Below are 5,126 nucleotides of genomic sequence, written 5' to 3'. Positions count from 1 at the left end.
TGTTTCCGCCCGGGCTCGAACCGGGGACCTTCCGCGTGTGAAGCGGACGTGATAACCACTACACTACGGAAACGATGCATGGCGATCTTAGACGCTGGTGGCGGGCTGCTGGGAAACATAAGATTAGAAGATATCGATCCATGGCATTCTATCACATAAGCAAGGTGCGCGGCTTTGTGCACTGCGCTTCATTGATATCCGGGGACATGGTGAGCCTTTAATACCCGAATCTCGTCTCACTACCCCTGACATGGCGTCGGATGACCTGATCCTGACATATCTCATGCTCTGACCATGACAAAAAGTGGCATAAGCCCATGAATAATAAACAGAGCCATCCATGAAACAGTGGTTACCTTTAGCACTACCTATGTGAACGATGCAAGATCCATCCAAAATCGCTTTTCATTTTCCACATCAGCGCACCTCCGTCTGCCAAACCGATGAGAGGATATCCTACTGTGCTGAAGTCTCATTCATCAGCATAGGTTCCCAAGAGTGATGGGGTCCATTCGTTTCTATGCAGATATAATTTACGTGGTGAAAGCACCTGGTTCTGTTATCGCTTCCCTCGTTTCACGCGAAAAAACGGCGTCTTGTCTGTTTCAAATCAATCGAGACAAATATGCTGCTATTAACGACATTCATATCTAACCGAACCGCTTCTATGCCGGCAAGACATGGTCTGAGCTGGCCTGACGTATGACAGGCAGGACCCATACCTAGAGCTGATGTAGAAATGAAATTATTTCAATAATATGATACTGCTTGGAGTAAACAGAACGATAAGTGCAAGCATTACACATGCTCTTCAATGTGACTTGTAAGCCAGGGGTGTCGCTAACATTTGTTTTTCATTAAGCTCGGTGTTAACAGCAAGCACATGTGGTGCACTAAGGTAAAGCATTGAGGGCAAGCACCTGATCTATCCTTTCACAAGAGACAACGAGTAGGTTGACTATTTTGTTTTGCGTTGCATGAGCGTCAATGCTTTGCAACTCATCGCGGGTAAATAATCTGTGCCCATTGGTCGTCTTGGCGTTAACCGAAGACTATATCGGATAAGGTTAACATCATACATTAAAATTGGAGCTGCAGATCCTCTGGCTGTCTGGTGACGTCACATGTCGTCAGCTGGCAGCACTTCCCGGTCGGGGCCTCAGTCGCCACGAGTCATGCACGAGACTGCGAGGACAAACATACTCCGTACCGATGATTAAAAAATGCCTGACAACCAGACAGCCCCAAACTGCCTCAACTGCCCCAACTGCCCCAACACAACTGCCCCAAACTAAGCCGATCATGTCAATTATCAGAAAACTGCGGGCTAGACAGAGCCCTGGTCCTGTAGCTCACGGACTGGTATGACGAAATACGATGACTAACGAAAGTCAGGATGAAACCATCAATATGGACCTGCCATCAACTCAAACGCTGTTTCCACTCGGGCTCGACCCTGGGACCTACCGCGTGTGAAGCGGACGTGATAACCACTACACTACGGAAAATGCTATTTATTGCTACCAGACCCTGGCGGCGGTATGCTTGGAAACAGAACTTTGGGAGGCATCGAACCATTGTATTTAAGTGCAACAATTATTTGGGCTTTAAGCGCTGCACTTCATCTTTGTCCGGGAGCATGACTACCGGTGGGCGCCCAAGGTCCTCACGTCAGGCCCGGTACTGGGTCACTGTGACACCAAAAAAGGCAAGTTTTCGACTGTCATAGCTCACATGTCGGGATCCGCACTGTCCCTGCTCAAGGCGAGCCTGATGGGCCTGAGAGGTCATTGGGGTCCGTGCCAAGGATCCTCTCCTTAAGCGAGGGCAAATGCTTTCAAATTGAGCGAGAGATGCTCGCCATCACGTTCGGCGTCATCAAGTTCCATTCGCACCTGATTCAGAACCTGTTCACCTTCGTGACGGATCACAAACTATTAATGACTCTCTTTGAAAAGCACGCTGATCTTCCCGAGATGGTGTCTGCCCAAATTCGTAGGCGGGCGTTGTAGCTGTCCGCATACCTGCACGAGATCTAGTGCGGCGCACGGGGAGGATGGGCAACGCCTACGAACTCAGCAGGCATTCGATACCAGACTCCGCATCATTGCAGGAGAAAGACCTCGTACTATTGGTGGACGATGGACTTACTGCCGCTAAAATGATAGCACTACATGACCCGGTGTTGTTTCAAGTGACACACTGCGTCCAGAAGAGTGGCTGGCTGCAGAACTCTGGCCCTGACCTGTCCGTGTTCTCCACCCAACGACTGGAATTGTCTGTATGTTCTGGTGCTCTAATGTGGGATCATCGAGTCATAACACTCAGGAACGCACGTGAGGCTGTCTGAACAGAGCCTCATGCAGCTCACCCTGGCATTCGTGGGATGGGAGGCCTTCGCGAGGGGCTGCTTATGATGGCCTCTCATGGGCGAGGACATTGCACGTGTCGCGAGCTCTTGCCAGGCGTGCCAGGAGAGCAGATCTGAGCCTGACCGTGCTGCTCTCTGCAGGTGACCCTGGCCTGCCGCGTCTGGTCGCGAGTACATCTGGATTTCACCGAGTCTACCAAGGGAAGGCACGTGTCGGTGATATTGAACGCGTACTAAAAAAACAATGAGACCGAGAGCTGCGCAAGTGTCAGCTCCAATACACGGATTATCAAGCGACGGTGACGACGGTGCGACTGGTGACGATACTCGTGTTTATACAAACGGCCTCAGGGCTGACATGGCGTGCCCTCGGCTGACCTGGCACACGAAAGACAGGGCCAATATCTAGGGTTCGGGCAAGCACGCATGGTTTTACAAAACACAACGCTGCTTGCACTAAACAGAACAATAACCACATGCACTTGTCGTGATATTCAATATGACCTATAGCCTAGGCGTGGTGCTACGCAGATGTAGTATGTTAAGCCCAGTGTAAATAATGAGCACATTTGCTAATCTAAGGAAAAGTGGAGCATCCTACGATGTCTCTGCTTGTCACATATTATTACATCAAACGATTGCGATTTGATCAATGTCACCAGCTTTCCCCAAGTCCTCCTGAGTAGATCGGAACTTCGATTTGAAGTAGCCGACGCTGCGTTTCGGAAAAAGTCCCATTGCAACTAATACAATGAAATTGCCTTGCTTTCTAGCACGCATGTCTGTGCATGCATGCACAACCTAACCTGACCTCACCTGACCTAACCTAACCTAACGTAACCTAGCCTAACCTAACCTAACCTAACCTAACCTAACCTAAACTCACCTCACCTCACCACACCTCACCTAACCTCACCTCACCTATCCTAACCTAACCTCACCTAACCTAGCCTAACCTCACCTAACCTCACCTCACCTCACTTCACCTAACCTAAACTAACCTCTACTAGCCTAACTTAACCTTACCTAACCTAACCAAACCTAACCTAACCTCACCTCACCTAACCTAACCTAACCTAACCTAACCTAACCTAACTTAACCTAACCTAACCTAACCTAACCTAACCTAACCTAACCTAACCTAACCTAACCTAACCTAACCTAACCTAACCTAACCTCACCTCACCTAACCTCACTTATCTTAACCTAACCTAACCTAACCTAACCTAGCCTCACCTAACCTAACCTAACAGGTTGCTTCACGAAACGATGAACGATGAACTTGTGATATTCAATATGACCTATAGCCTAGGCGTGGTGCTGCGCAGATGTAGTATGTTAAGCCCAGTGTAAATAATGAGCACATTTGCTAATCTAAGGAAAAGTGGAGCATCCCACGATGTCTCTGCTTGTCACATATTGTTACATCAAACGACTGCGATTTGATCAATGTCACAGGCTTTCCCCAAGTCCTCCTGAGTAGATCGGGACTTCGATTTGAAGTAGCCGACGCTGCGTTTCGGAAAAAGTCCCATTGCAACTAATACAGTGAAGTTGCCTTGCTTTCCAGCATGCATGTCTGTGCATGCATGCACAACCTAACCTGACCCCACCTAACCTAACCTAACCTAACTTAGCCTAACCTAACCTAACCTAACCTAACCTAAACTCACCTCACCTCACCACACCTCACCTAACCTCACCTCACCTATCCTAACCTAACCTCACCTAACCTAGCCCAACCTCACCTCACCTCACCTCACCTCACCTCACCTCATCTAACCTAAACTAACCTCTACTAGCCTAACCTAACCTCACCTCACCTAACCTAACCTAACCTAACCTAACCTCACCTAACCTACATGCATGCATGTTTTCAACACACGAATATGTCACCCAACATGTACCTACAAATGTTTATTTACTGGATGCTGCAAAAGCTTGAAGTACCCTGTTTGCATAAAATATATGCGGCATGAAGCCATCACACCGCGTGTTCAACAAATCGGTATCCGATGACTTTGATTTATCCATATAGTGTTTACAACAGTGACTGTTTTCGAGGCGCACTTTGACTGCGAGAATGGAAGCATCATATGATCCGCGTGGCGCACTAGTGCAAATTTCAATCAGTCAATGCCAAGCGTTCTTTGATTCGCACCAGTAGAATGTGCGCACGGTGGGTGCCATGGAGACCGTAGTCACGACGGAAGAGAGGAGACGTAGTTCTGTTCCAAAGCGTTTACAGCGTAATTTTGGCTCAGAATGATTTAAGATGATGTTCTTGTCATGTCTTGACGGGGCTGCAGTGGCACAATCCGTGCTGAGACAACTAGTCCTGACGTTTTTCTAGAGGATGCTTCTGAGATATGCCCGAGAGGTAGGACACTACTTTTAACATTGAGGGTGAGCAGCTTATCTCTTTATTTAAATCAGCACGAGTAGGCTGGCTACTTTGTTGTTGGTGTCATGAGCACCAATCTATTATGCGTTTTTGATATGACTCCTACTATATTTACGGACATTCATCGATTCGGATGCATCGCATCCGCCCATCTTTGCTTTGTCTCAACATTAACTGAGGACTGCATCAAATAACGTGACTAGGCAACACACGGCACGCACCAGAACAGTGGCCGTAGACTTGCTGTCTCGTGACTTCACACGTCATCAGCTGGTGGCAGTTCACGACCGGGTGCCGCCACGGGTGCTGGGCGAACGTGCGGGACCTAACGTTCTCGGCACTGACGGATAG

At 48.5% G+C, this 5,126-nt stretch overlaps 1 non-coding gene across 1 annotated transcript; it reads right to left on the bottom strand.

Moving 5' to 3' along the window:
* On the bottom strand, nt 1-73 carry TRNAV-CAC (transfer RNA valine (anticodon CAC)). Its single transcript has one exon. It is a non-coding gene; the product is annotated as a tRNA-Val (tRNA).
* Nucleotides 74-5,126: the final 5,053 nt, after the last annotated feature.

This window comes from Pollicipes pollicipes, unplaced genomic scaffold (assembly GCF_011947565.3).
Source record: "Pollicipes pollicipes isolate AB1234 unplaced genomic scaffold, Ppol_2.1 Scaffold_6052;HRSCAF=7182_pilon_pilon_pilon, whole genome shotgun sequence".
Classification (NCBI taxonomy): Eukaryota; Metazoa; Arthropoda; class Thecostraca; order Pollicipedomorpha; family Pollicipedidae; genus Pollicipes; species Pollicipes pollicipes.
The sequence above is the reverse complement of the archived record's forward strand: the minus strand, read 5'-3'. Positions and strand labels throughout refer to the sequence as shown.